Source organism: Loxodonta africana, chromosome 12 (assembly GCF_030014295.1).
Source record: "Loxodonta africana isolate mLoxAfr1 chromosome 12, mLoxAfr1.hap2, whole genome shotgun sequence".
Lineage (NCBI taxonomy): Eukaryota > Metazoa > Chordata > Mammalia > Proboscidea > Elephantidae > Loxodonta > Loxodonta africana.
In genome coordinates this window covers 70,280,443-70,295,487 of record NC_087353.1, presented here as the reverse complement: position 1 = coordinate 70,295,487, position 15,045 = coordinate 70,280,443, and the positions used below count along the sequence as shown (strand labels likewise).

Here is a 15,045-nt window from a genome sequence, read left to right as displayed (position 1 = left end):
TCTCCACTCAACCTGCCGGTATGCCGTCCATCCACCCCATCGGGCAGCTGTCCACCAACCCCACCTGGCTACCATCCACCTACCCCACCCGGATGACATCCACCCACTCCATCCAGCAGCCGTCCATCCCCCCCACCCGGATGCTGCGACCCTTGTCAACCTGGCTGCTGTCCCCCTCCCCCTGGTGGGTGGGGTCGACCTCCTCCTCATGAGTTGGGTCCCCCTCCTCCACCCCAGAGGTATCCCGCTCCCCCACCCACCTGGGGGCCCAGTAACCCACCTGGCTGGCATCCCCCTCCATCCCTTGGTGTCCTCCACCTTCCCTGCCCAATCTGCCATAGGGGCCTCAGCAGCTGCCTCTGTAACCCAAGGCCTCTTAGGTTCTTAGCATCTATCATTAAAACAAAAAAAAGCCAAACTCGTTGCCATCAAGTCAATTCCTACTCATAGCAACCCTACAGGACAGAGTAGAAAGGCCCCACACAGTTTCCAAGGAGCGCCTGGTGTATTCACACTGCCGACTCTTGGTTAGCAGCCCTAGCACTTAACCATAGGCCCCAGGGTTCCCCATTGAAGTAAGAGGGACAACAGTTTTAAGGGAAACAGAAAGTGGCAAGTTTATTATTCGTGCAGATAAGGAGCAACGCAGGGTCTAAACCATGAACTCCCCAAGCTAGTAACTTGGGGAGTTTTTTTTTTTTTTTAATTAACTTTTATTGAGCTTCAAGTGAACGTTTACAAATCAAGTCAGACTGTCACATATAAGTTTATATACACCTTACTCCGTACTCCCACTTGCTCTCCCCCAATGAGTCAGCCCTTCCAGTCTCTTCTTTCGTGACAATTTTGTCAGCTTCCATCTCTCTCTATCCTCCCATCCCCCCTCCAGACAGAAGATGCCAACACAGTCTCAAATGTCCACCTGATATAATTAGATCACTCTTCATCAGCATCTCTGTCCTACCTACTGTCCAGTCCCTTTCATGTCTGATGAGTTGTCTTCGGGAATGGTTCCTGTCCTGTGCCAACAGAAGGTTTGGGGACCATGGCCACCGGGATTCCTCTAGTCTCAGTCAGACCATTAAGTATGGTCTTTTTGTGAGAATTTGGGGTCTGCATCCCATTGATCTCCTGCTCCCTCAGGGGTTCTCTGTTGTGCTCCCTGACAGGGCAGTCATCGATTTTGGCCGGGCACCAACTAGTTCTTCTGGTCTCAGGATGATGTAGGTCTCTGGTTCATGTGGCCCTTTCTGTCTCTTGGGCTCTTAGTTATCGTGTGACCTTGGTGTTCTTCATTCTCCTTTGCTCCAGGTGGGTTGTGACCAATTGATGCATCTTAGTTGGCCGCTTGTTAGCATTTAAGACCCCAGATGCCACATTTCAAAGTGGGATGCAGAATGTTTTCATAATAGAATTATTTTGCCAAGTGACTTAGAAGTCCCCTTAAACCATGTTCCCCAGACCCCAGCCCCTACTCCGCTGACCTTTGAAGCATTCATTTTATCCCGGAAACTTCTTTGCTTTTGGTCCAGTCCAGTTGAGCTGACCTTCCATGTATTGAGTATTGTCCTTCCCTTCACCTAAAGCAGTTCTTATCTACTAATTAATCAGTAAAAAACCCTCTCCCACCCTCCCTCCCTCCCCCCATCGTAACCACAAAAGTATGTGTTCTTCTCAGTTTATACTATTTCTCAAGATCTTATAATAGTGGTCTTATACAATATTTGTCCTTTTGCCTCTGACTCATTTCGCTCAGCATAATGCCTTCCAGGTTCCTCCATGTTATGAAATGTATCATAGATTCGTCACTGTTCTTTACCGATGGGTAGTATTCCATTGTGTGAATATACCACAATTTATTCACCCATTCCTCCGCTGATGTACACCTTGGTTGCTTCCAGCTTTTTGCTATTGTAAACAGAGCTGCAATAAACATGGGTGTGCATATATCTGTTTGTGTGAAGGCTCTTATTTCTCTAGGGTATATTCCGAGGAGTGAGATTTCTGGGTTGTATGGTAGTTCTATTTCTAATTGTTTAAGATAACGCCAGATAGATTTCCAAAGTAGTTGTACCATTTTACATTCCCACCAGCAGTGTATCAGAGTTCCAATCTCTCCGCAGCCTCTCTAACATTTATTGTTTTGTGTTTTTTGGATTCATGCCAGCCTTGTTGGAGTGAGATGGAATCTCATAGTAGTTTTAATTTGCATTTCTCTAATGGCTAATGATAGAGAGCATTTTCTCATGTATCTGTTAGCTGCCTGAATATCTTCTTTAGTGAAGTGTCTGTTCATATCCTTTGCCCACTTCTTGATTGGGTTGTTTGTCTTTTTGTGGTTGAGTTTTAATAGAATCGTATAGATTTTAGAGATCAGGTGCTGGTCGGAGATGTCATAGCTGAAAACTCTTTCCCAGTCTGTAGGTGGTCTTTTTACTCTTTTGGTGAAGTCTTTAGATGAGCATACTATGTGTTTGATTTTTAGGAGCTCCCAGTTATCTGGTTTCTCTTTGTCATTTTTGCTAATGTTTTGTATTCTGTTTATGCCTTGTATTAGGGCTCCTAAGGTTGTCCCTATTTTTTTCTTCCATGATCTTTATCGTTTTAGTCTTTATGTTTAGGTCTTTGATCCACTTGGAGTTAGTCTTTGTGCATGGTGTGAGGTATGGGTCCTGTTTCATTTTTTTGCAAATGGATATCCAGTTATGCCAGCACCATTTGTTAAAAAGGCTATCTTTTCCCCAATTAACTGACACTGGGCCTTTGTCAAATATCAGCTGCTCATATGTGGATGGATTAATATCTGGGTTCTCAATTCTGTTCCACTGGTCTGTGTGTCTGTTGTTGTACCAGTACCAGGCTGTTTTGACTACTGTGGCTGTATAATAGGTTCTGAAATCAGGTAGAGTGAGGCCTCCCACTTTCTTCTTCTTTTTCTAACTTGGGGATCTTTAAGGGGGAGACTAGTTCCAAATCTTATACCTCAGTCCCTTTAGCCTGCCCATTCTTGGAATTCCCCTCCCCTGTCCAAGTTTGGGAGTTTGTCGAGTCATCTTGGGTTGCATGTACTGGTAGATGGAACTTTCGCTCCAGAATGGGCTGCAGGTACAGCGGTGGGCTAATGATTGTGCACCCCTCCAGAGGAGGGAAGTTCCGAGGTCAGAATTTGCGAGAGCCTGGGTGGCCACTTGGAGCTGGTTCTCAAGGTGCAGCCTTTTGAATTGAAGAATGTTACTAAGGGAGGTGGAGCCAAGAGGGCAGAACAGACAGACGCTTCCATGGAGCCCTCTTTACAACAAAGACCCAGAAAAACAAGTGAAATGAGTACATTTGTGACAAGCTGGGAGCCCTGAGCATCAAAGGCAAGCTTAGACAATGAACTGAGGGGCGGGAGAGGAACAGGCCATTCAGAAGTAGAGAAGAGTCACTGGACCTCAGTCGCAGGGAGCCCTCAGGCACCATTTCCAGGTCCTACATTCTTAGAGGGGCAGGGGTTATTGGCATATATACCGGTATCTGATTGGAGCAGGGGGTCACGCTCTGAACAAGGCAGGGGGCTGAGAACCAACCCCCATGTGTCTCTGAGGAAAACACGGCTCTGTTCCCTAGAGTGTGCTGGTGGGTGGGTTCTGCAGAGGGACCATGGGCACCCAAAGTTTTTGGTTGTAAGGACTGGGAGGTACCAGTTATCTTTGGACCCCTCTCATGGGTGGCTGGGTGACCTGAGTGGAGCTACCAGTCCTTAGGACCATGATGTGGGTAGGTGAGGACCCTGTTTCATAGGAGAAGCAATGCTTTTCATTTTAGGCTATGTTGCCTCATAGCTTTCACATCATACAACACCAGTAAGACCAACAGGCAGATAAGTATTGCAAATATCAGCAGGACCACCCATGGTGGACAGGTTTCAGTGGAGTTTCCAGACTAAGACAAAACAGCAACAAAGGCCTGGCAATCTACTTCCAAAACTTAGCTAATGGAAATCCTATGGATCACAACAGAGGATTTTCTGGTATAGAGTGGAAACATGAGCCTTCTCAGTTGGAATGTGCTCAAAATACATTGTGGCCAAAACAATGGGCTTGAACATAACAATGATCATGGAGATGGCACAGGACCAGGCAACATTTCATTCTGTTGTCCTTGGGGTCGTCATGCATCAGAACTCACTCAGTGGCAGCTCACAGCAATAACAATGCTGCCTCACAGAAAACAGAAAAAATGATGCTAGGTGGGCTACGTCATACTATGGTAACTGTGATGGTTAAGATTGTGTGTCAATTTGGCTGGGGCATGATTCTCAGGGTTTTGGCAGTCACATGATGTTGTGATCACTTCCCTGTTGAGATCTGATGTGTGATCACCTCAATAATGGGATCTGCTGTGAGTAGCCAGTCAGTTCAAAGGAAGTTTCCTTGGGTGTGTGGTCTCCATCGAGTGTGGGGGGACATTCTGACACGGCTCAGGGCCTTTTGCCAGTTCTGGATCCTCCAGCTGACTCCTGTTCATCTGACCTCCAGTTCTCAGGGCTTGAGCTAGCTGTTTACCTGTGGTCTTGCCTGCCGATCTTGGGATTCATCAATCTTCACCATCTGTGAACAACAGCCCTACACTCCAACCTGATGATCTTGAATTTGCCTGCCCCTGCAGCTGCGTCAATCAGGAGAAGCCTCCATTCTGACTATGGACTTGGGACATTCCTGCCTCTACAACCGTGCGAGCCATTTCCTTGATATAAATCTCTCTCTCTCTATATATAAAATACATGTGTGTGTATAAAAAAAAAATATATATATATATATATATACACATATATACATATATATGGAAACCCTCCTGGCATAGTGGTTAAGTGCTACAGCTGCTAACCAAAGGGTTGGCAGTTTGAATCCACCAAGTGTCCCTTCGAAACTCTATACGGCAGTTCTACTCTGCCCTATAGGGTCGCTATGAGTAGGACTCAACTCGAAGGCACTGGGTTTGGTTTTGGTTTGGTTTATATATACATATACATATATAAGGTTTACGGGTTTTTCTTCTCTATAGAACCCAGCCGAAGACAATAACAAACAGCTCTAGAGTCTTAGTGGCTGATAGCAAAGAAAGTTTTTTATCATGGGTCTCTTGGGAACTCTGCTCCATGTTCTGTCACCCTGGGACCTGGATAAAGCACGGCTACCATGTAGATACCTGTCACGTACTATTCTGGTGGGAAGACAGGGTGGTCAGCCTTCCATCTGAAGGATTCTGAGTTCTTTTGCCTAGAGGTGACACACGTCACAGTTCACTGGCCAAAGCAAGTCTTGTGGCTACATCCACCCTCCCGAAGTCAGGAGGAGGACCTGAGATACCTGGTGAGCCCCATGGAGACCCCTACATGGTGTTACCCTCTCTGGAGTCTGTGCAGGTGACAAGGAAGGGAGTGGGAAATGGAAGGAAATGATAGCAGGACTGAGTCAGATTGGATATGGTTCTTCCTCGTCCAGGTGGAGTTTATCCCAGAGCTGCCCAAAACCATTGCTGGCAAGATCAAACAGAGTGAACCTCGGAAAAATGAGTTTGGGTGGATATAGTCAACAAGTCAACTCAGGCCCACTGAGTGAACTTGGACACACCCCCAGCAGCCTCAGTTTCCCCAATATGGTGGGGGGAGTTGTGTTAAGAGAGTTGATTTCAAAGGGGATCAGGAGTGCCTAGATTCCTACATTTTTCTTCTTTAAAGTTAAATTCAGTCACTACCCCTCTTTCCCTGGTCTGTCCCTTTAGGATTGAACAGGTGAGTGCTGGGACTGGGGTTGAGGGGTAATAAAATGCCACCATCAACGTCTACAGCGCCTCTGTTTTGTGAGCTTGTTCCGTGCCTGGGCCTGTGCTAAGTCTTCTCACGACTTCTTCTGCCATCCTCCCCAATCCCCAATCTGAGAGAAGAGTTCTCCCTCCTCGATTCAGCACCATCAGGTGGCCCAGTGTACCCATTCCCATGGTCAGGGACACTGAGGTTGGGAGGGAAATTCCAGGTGGCCCTTCAGCCCTTTGGGCTCCTCGTGGATCCACAGGAGGGTGAACCCAGGAGTGGCCCAGGAAGGGCTTCTGGGCGCTCGGCCCTCCCTTGGTGGCTGCACTTGCTGGCTAGACAGTCCAGCACCTGCCACCATCCAGTGGGTCTGTCACTTTGTGCCTGACAGTAACGCTGCTGTTGATGCTACCACCACAGCTCCTGGCTACCATGGTGACTCAGGGACCAGGGCTCTCTGGGGACCCAAGTCCTCCCCAGGTGTGCTGCCCACTCACCCCTAACCAGAGCCCCAGAAGCCTTCCCCCTTGAATTTCCCTACAAATTCCCCAACTCAACCTATGCCCAGGAATCCAGGACTCCCCCAAAACTCCCACCAATGTCCAGCTACTTGCCCAACTCCAGGGACACAGAGCCCTCAGAACACAGCCCTCCCAAGGGACACCCACTCAATCACCCCTCCCAGGGACCCAGGACTCCCCAAGACCCTCCCCTGGAACCCAGGACCCTCTCTAGCCCTCCCACTCACTCTAGCCCTCTGCAGTTGCCCCCTGGCTGGGGGCCACGTGAACTGACCCTTCACTGCCTCCATCCTTGAGGCTGAGGTGGGACCACCAGGAGGACAGCAGAGGCTGAGAGGAGCAGGGGCAGAAGGGTCCAGCCCCACCTGAGGGAGGAGGATGGACATAGTGTCTCCTCTCACCCATCCCTAGGGTGGCTCTCGAGCAAGTCTCCTCTGTATCTGTGTGTTCCTGGGGTACACACGCTCACACAGACACACTCAGTGAGAAGTGTACACACACAACGAGCATGGAGACGTGCAGACAAGGACCACCCAGACACACCTGGGCAAAGGGTGCGGGCTCATGAAGAGGCTCACACAGACACACACTCAGGGCCACCCCAGACGTCCACCCAGGACAAACTGTCACATGATGGGCACATGCACACACAGATCCACACTCAGGAACATGCAAAGTTGCAAAGTCACACACACATGGATCCAGAATACAGATACTCCAACAGAGACACACATTCCCACACACACCACAGCCACAGAGGCACATGGATTACATGGATTTCCACAACTGACACACACCCTTTCACTGACAGATGCACAAACACACACACACACACATATACAGAGAAGGGCACAGAGATACACACAACAGCCACACAGGGGAAAACAAAACACACAATCAATATACTCATAGACTCAGAAACTCAGACAGACACAGCCACACCGATTACACACCTGCACACAGACACACACACGCACAGTCCTTTGGCTCCACAGGACAGACAGATAGACCTGGCACTCCCAACAGAGGCACTGCAGGCAAATACGGCTAAAGCTCAGACATGCCCTGCTCCACTGAAGCTGTCACAACAGGGAGTCCTTCCTGGGTCCAAATTCATGCTCTGCCCAAGGCGCTGAGAGTGGCCAGGGTAGGGTGGCTTTGAGAAGAGCCTCTGGGCCCGAGGTTGGGGCTCGAACCCTGTTAGGGGCCCTTAGAGTGGGGGTGGGGTGGGGGGGTCCTATGAAGCCTGGTGGATGAATGGGTCAAGGGAGGCCACAGGAACTGTTGTTCATTTTCATAGGTGTTGTGATGATTAATTTTGTGTGTCAATCTTACCTGTGTGTGTAAATGTAAGGAAAGGCAAGTGGACTGTCCTAGAGGATCAACAGAGGAAACGCCCAGTTAATAAAGAAAGCATATTCCAGACAGGAGTAACATTACAACTAATGGGACTTCCAGAACACTACACTGCGCTCATGTCTACCCTCTACACAGATCAAGAGGCGATTGTTCCAACAGAATAAACTGCAAAACGTGTATGGCAGTGTTGTATTCTTTTACCTTACTTATACAATCTGCACACTAAACAAGTAATCTTAGAAGCTGGACTATATGCAGAAGACAGCATCAGGATGGGAGGAATACTCATTAACAAACTCAATTGACACAACCTTGCTTGCAGAAAATGAAGACAACTTGAAGCCCTTGCTGATGAAGTTAAAGACAGAGCCTTTTACGCCTAAATGTGAAGAAGAGAAAAATACTCACACCTGGACCAATAAACAATGTCATGATAAATGGCAAAGAAACTGAAGTTGTCAAGGATTTTACCCTACTTGGATCAACAATCAATATCCATGCAAGGAAAAGTCAAGAAATCAAAAAATGTATTGCATTGGGTAAATCTGCTGTACACGACCTCTTTAAAGTTTTAAACACTGAAAAGTTACTTTGATGACTAAGATGCCCCTGGCCTAAGCCATGGTCTTTTCAATCACCTCATATACATGGGAAACTTGGACAATGTAAAAGAAAGGCAGAAGAAGAACTGATGCATTTAAATTGTGGTGTTGGCAAAAAATATTGAATATACTGTGGAGTGCCAGAAGAACAAACAAGTCAGTCTCAGAAGAAATACAAGCAGGAGGCTCCTTAGAAATGAAGATGTCAAGACCTACTTTGTTTTCCTTATTTTGACGTGTCATCAGGAAAGACCACTCGCTAGAGAAGGACATTGTGTTTGGTAACATAAAGAGGCCACAAAAACAAGGGAAAGCCCCAATGAGATGGACTGACACAACAGCCACAACGATGGACTTCATTATGTCATATAAAGTTGCCGTGAGTCGGAATGGACTCCATGGCAAATAACAACAAAAAAACACAAACAACAACCTTTTAAAATACAGCACAGAGCAGAACTGCCCCACAGGGTTTCCAAGGAGTGCCTGGTGGATTTGAACTACTGACACTTTGGTTAGCAGCTGCAGCTCTTAACTACTACGCCACCAGGCTTTCCCTAAAATATAGAACAATGATACATCACCTTCTTTTTAATTAAATGAGAAGATAGGATATTCTCATGTTTATTCTAAAAACTGCATTATAAACATATAAGGATATTCAAGGGATGTCAAGCTCAGATGTATGGTGATCAGGGCAATGCCCATACAAATTCACGTATTATCCCAATAAAATATACATAAAATACCAAAGGGAGAAAGTGCCTCTGCTCAAAATGAAAAGCATATTTGTGCAAACAGATTACAACCTTTTATGCAACTCCTGAATGTGGGATGATATTTTAAACCAAGTGGAAAGAGTCAATAAAGCCATCCAATAAGAAATCCAGAGTGTATATCAAGCTCCAGGCCTATGAGAAGGCCTAGCCCCTTGCTTACAGCAAATGAGAAAAAGTAACTTTGAAAGCATGTTCGGTGAATGTAAAACTTTCACAAGACATATGAGTACATTTCTGAATTTCAAAATAAAGAGAAGTAATGGAATGGGACATGTATGACTCACTGGATCCAACTATCAATTATTATGGGAATAGATATATTTTAAACAGGACATTATAGACATCCTGATTTCACCTTTGAAGTGAAGATATAAAAAAACTCAGTTTTCAAATCTTGACTTTTTAATAGAAAAAATGTATTTTCAATGAAAACATCCAAATTGCAGTCATTTGATTGGCTCTTAAAAAGTTTTTTTTTTTTTTAATATTCTAGCAAATTATATCTTGTAGAAGTTTCATCTTACACAGTTTTAAGCTGTGTAAAATATCAACTGTTGGTACTAAAAAATACATTAATGTTCTTTGTCCACCTACATCTGACTCATGAATTGTGCTTAGTACAATATTATCCCAACTTGGAATGAGCCTTGGTAATTTTTTTTAAACATTAATGATCCCAATGGATCCTATGAAAGACGGTTCAGAAAGCTGAAATTTAAAATTCTTTGAGGTTATCAAAATCAACAAACACAACAATTACCTCCATTGAAAATGACACAAACTAAGAATTACAGTTTTAAAATATTATTGATGACTATGCTTCTGTGGCAGCCCTGGTGGCACAGTGGTTAAGAACTAGGCTGCTAACCAAAAGGTTGGCAGTTCCAACCCAACAGTCACTCTTTGGAAAGCTCATGGGGCAGTTCTACTCTGTCCTATAGGGTCGCTGTAGGTTGGACGCAACAGCAACGTTTTTGTTGTTGTTGTTTTAATGCTCTCGTGAGGATTCCCATTGCCTTCTTGCCTGCATGGTTTTGCTGAGTAGTCCGAGCTTATTCTTTTTGGCTCTCCTTTGTAGGTGACTTTTCATTTATCCCTAGCTGCTCTTATAATTCTCTCTTTATCTTTGGTTTTGGCTAATTTGATTATAATATGTCTTGGTGACTTTAACACCTACTTTATGTGGAGTTCGACCAGCATCTTTGATAGATATCTTTTCATCTTTCACGATACCAGGGAAGTTTTCTGCCAACAAATCTTCAACAATTCTCTCTGTATTTTCTGTTATCCCTCCCTGGACTGGTACTCTAATCACTCACAGGTTATTTCTCTTGATAGAGTCCCACATGATTCTTAAGTTTTCTTCATTTTTTTAAATTATTTTATCTGATTTTTCTTCAAATATATTAGTGCCAAGTGTTTTATCTTCAAGTTCAGGAATTCTGCCTTCCAGTTGTTCAGTTCTGCTCCTCTGACTTTCTATTGCATTTACTTCTGTAGTTTTATTGTTAAGCTTCCAGATTTCCGATTGCTGTCTGCCTATGGATTTTTCCAGCTTTTTAAATTTTTCACTATGTTTCTGAATTATCTTTTTAATTTCTTCAATTGCTTTATCTGTGTGTTCCTTGGCTTGTTCTGCATATTACCTCATTTCCTTCCTGATGTCTTGAAGGGTTCTGTATATTAATTTCTTGTATTCTGCCTCTGATAATTCCAGGAATGCACTTTCACCTAGAAGATCCCTTGACTCTTTGTTTTGAGAGCTTGTTGAGGCGATCATGGTCTGTTTCTTTATGTGACTTGATATTGACTGTTGTCTCTGAGCCATGTATAAGTTATTGTATTAGTTTTTTATGTTTGCTTACTGTGTTGTAGCTTCTTGCTTTTTTTTTTTTTTTAAGATTTTTGTTTGTATTTCATGGATAATGCTGCTGTTCCAACCTTATAATGTAAAGCTGCCTGCTTTCCAAATTCCAGAAATTAAAATCCTCCCCCTCTCACCATACTAGCCAGTGCCCTTTGGTTTCTTCAGAACAAGGAAGGGTTAAAGAGTTGTTTAAAGAAGTACAATTTTGATTTGGGGACCTTTCAAATATACAAATCATACTGAAGGGCCAGACACTTATTTTACATAGTTTAAATATTATGCATTAGCCAAATCAAACTATTCCACTACTCTGTTGGAGGGGGAAAAAATCCATACCCATGTAACTACTTCACTCGACAGGATTTGTCTATCAACAATAAGCTTAAACAACTTTCACCTATAATGTATCTAATTTGCTTTTTTAAATGGAAAAGTCATATAGTTAAAATCGTGAACAAGTATAATTTGAACCTAATGAACCATGCATCACTGCAGCAGCAAGGGTTAATAAACCAATGTGCTTTGAATTTGTTCAAGTACTGATAGTTTTGTATATAAAGATTTAGCATATATAACAGCTATCATGAGAATTGAAAAAAAGATTTTTCCCCAAAAATGAAAATATTAAAACTAAATTAAAATACATAAAGTAGTTAGTATTCCACACAGCATAAAATTTGACATATCAAGTTTACATGTCTCAGCTGACCATGTGTGAAAACACAAAGCAGGTATTAAAACCAATATTATGTCTAATATTTAAAATCACTTTGTAATTGAGGGAACATCTAAATCCTTAATTAAAAAACACAAATGAAGTGAAAGTTTTAAACTGGTACACACTGTTCACACCTATATTTCAAGTTTGGAAATGCTTATTTGCAAGCAGCAATACAAAAGTATTCATGAAGAATGCATAATCTCTGAAAATTATGAAAACATCCCTGTTACCAATACATTTCTAAATACAAAACTGACTACCATATTTGTTACTTCTGTGTAGCAAAAGAAGTTCATTTTCCAAACAGATAAAATTCAGTCTTTAGCTGTGAATGGTATGAATGAGTCTTTTTTTTTTTAATTTCTTAGTTGTTTGGGATCTTTAAGCAGGGTTGTCTTATGGCATCCAGTTAGGCCAGAGCTGGGAATGCCTCTGGGTCGTCTCCATCAGGGGCAGAAGCACTTGACTTGTCAGTCCTGCTGCCACGATTGGGATGTCCACCACACCCACGTCCACCCCTTCCTCCCCTGCCACCACGTCCTGGACGGCCAAGTTCTCCAAGGTTGATCTCCAGCTGGGACGTTATATCATTTGCTGGCTTCCGGAAATGATGATCCATGACCGAATCTTCAGCATGAACCTCTTCACTCTCTGACTTGTGAAGAACAAGTCCCTTCTTCCACTGCCCATCAGCACCTTCATCTGGTTTTCAGATATTAAATTCTACTTTTGCCCGATTCTCATTTTGAATAGCCTTCCACTCATCCAATGTCATCTCTTTTGGACCCTCTTCCTTTACCTCTTCAACTTCGTTCTCCTCATTCTCAAGTGTCTGCCACTGGATGTTCTTCACCTTCAGGTGTTTCCTCAGTCACATTTGATTGATCCAAGTCAGTTAATTCATATTTGACAGTCCCCCAGTTGTGAGATCTGCTACCTCCCCACTTGTCTTCGTGTTTCAGGCCAGATCTATCACTTCCACTATGCCTATCAAATTCACATTTGCCACGAGAATCAAATCCATGTCCTTGGCCCATTCCACGTCCACGGCCTCCTCAACCTCTTCCAAGACCACCATGGCCCCGAATAGGCCGGTCAATGATTGGTCTATCAACTGAAAATTCTCCTTCTTCACTCTTTTCTTCAAGTGGTTTTTCAAATCGTCTTTTCCGAGGTGGTTGCCTGTCTGGTCTTCTATCCATTATTTTCCCTTCACCCTGAAGTTCCTGATCAGGTCTTCTTCCAACACGTCTAATTCCTTCTTTCTTAAGTGCCATGGGTGGCTGCATCTCCTCTTTCTTGTCAACCACGCCAGCACTGGGCGGCAGTGGGTTCTTGCGGTCTTTCTGGGACTCTTTATGCAGTTGTTTGCCTGCCACATTGGAGTTCGTCTGGGCTGCGGCCTGAGCTGTGCTCTTGACCCCAGGGCCCCCAACACCACCCCCGCCGGCTTCTTATTTCTTGTTGTCTGCTGCCTTCAACACCTCGAAGGGATCCAATTAGTCGTCAAATAACTGGTCGAATCGGTTGGTGACCACGCAGCCGAAGCCTTCCTGTAAGTGCCCAGGCATGATGGTGGCTGGGCGGTGCGTTCCTCCACAGATTGCTGTGGGCCGCGCTGAGCCAAGAGTGCCTGCTTCAGCTCTTCCCACAAGATGGCCTTTGTTTTGTTTTGATATGCCCAAATGGGTTGGTTGAGTGAGCTAATTTGATGATTTTTGCCTTTGGAGCTCTGACATCCTTTCCCCAGTGGCTAGAGCTGTTCTCAGGTATATCAGTCTAGGAGTCCATTCACTTTTCTTGTATGAATTCAGCTCACGTGTCCAGGTAGCTGATCATCAAGTGTGTGGTACAGGCTCTGTCCTACAGTCTTAGAGGGACAGGGGTGATTGGTGTAGGTAATGGTATCTGGTTACCGCAGGGGATCACACTCTGAACAAGGCAGGGGGCTGAGAATCGTCCCCCATGTGTCTCTGAGGAAAGCATGTCCCTGTTCCCTAGAGCAGATAGGTGGGTTCTGCAGACAGACCATGGGCACCCAATGTTTTTGGTTGTAAGGACTGGGAGGTACCAGTTATCCTTGGACCCCTGTTGTGGGTGGCTCGGTGACCTGAGTGGAGCCACCAGTCCTTATGCCCATGATGTGGGTTGGTGAGGACCCTGTTTAATAGGCAAAGCAATGTCAAACATCAAACACCCACCTCTCCACTGCACAGCTGAAATGGTTGGAGTCTGCCAACAGGGGCCTATTCTTCTGAAATAGGCCCACACAGGTCCATGCAGAGGGGAAGGTACTCAAAGTCCATGGACCGTTTATGCCTGGACAGGAGATGCGTCTGTCCTCAGCTCCCCCAGTTAGTGGAGCTGGCAAATTATCTTTTCCCCCAATTTCAAGTTTATTCTATCTCCAAGGCTGGGAGCATGGCTCTAGGCACTCAACAGGGCCTATCTCGGCCCATAGAAGTCAGCCACTGAAGCCGGCGTGGGAGTAGGCAGGGGTGGGGGTGTGGTGAAATCCATACAAGTACTTAGCTTTTGCCAAGAGCGCCATTCTTCTCTAGTTCCGGAGGTGTGACTAGGCTGTGTGGCTGGCTGCTTCTTCCTGAGGAAACTGTGGCCAAACACTAGTGCCAGCCTGTCACCACCGCTCCCAGGAATGGTGCTTGAGGGCTCTCCACGATGCAGGTCTGGTAAGTCCCCTCTGCTTCTGAACCGTCTCTTCCTCCCCCTGCCCCTCAGTTTGTTTTCCAAGCTTGCCTTTGATGCTCAGGGCGCCTAGCCTGTCATAAATATACTCATGAAGACTTGTTTTTCGGGTCTTTGTTGTAAAGAGGGCCCACCAGAAGCGTCTGTCTATTCTGACATCTTCGCTCCACCTCCTGATGCTGATCTTCAGAGAGCTGGTGGAGGGGAAGGTGCCAGGTGACGACACCCACATCTTTTTGTTACAGCTTTTATATTTTGAAGTGCTTTGGTCTGTTCTACAGGAATATTTGAAAAAATTTAACTGTTTTTATTCAGCAGAATCAGAGGGCTGCAGGAGAGACCTTCTTTGCCCAGGACGATTTCAGCACACATGGGGAGTGGGCCATGTACTCTACCAGGATGTCTTCCGAGGCTTTGGTTGGATCCTTCACCATACACTCCACCACGTCCTCCCAGGTGTGTTCCTTGACCTCAGTCAGACCCTCCACCAACTCCTCCCAGCTGTATTCCTGGACCTCTGCCAGACTCTGGACTTCCTCCTCCCAGATGTGCTGAGGATCTTGTTCAGACCCTCCCCCTCCTCTTCCCCACTGTGTTCCTGGACCTAGGCTAGAGTCTCCTTCCACTCCTCCCAGCTGTGTTCCTGGATCTTGGCCATACCCTCCACCTGTTCCTCCCACCTGAGTTCCTGGACCT

General features: G+C 45.3%; 1 pseudogene; it reads right to left on the bottom strand.

Moving 5' to 3' along the window:
• Positions 1-10,945: 10,945 nt before the first annotated feature.
• LOC100665555 (SERPINE1 mRNA-binding protein 1-like) lies at positions 10,946-13,293 on the bottom strand (annotated as a pseudogene).
• Positions 13,294-15,045: the final 1,752 nt, after the last annotated feature.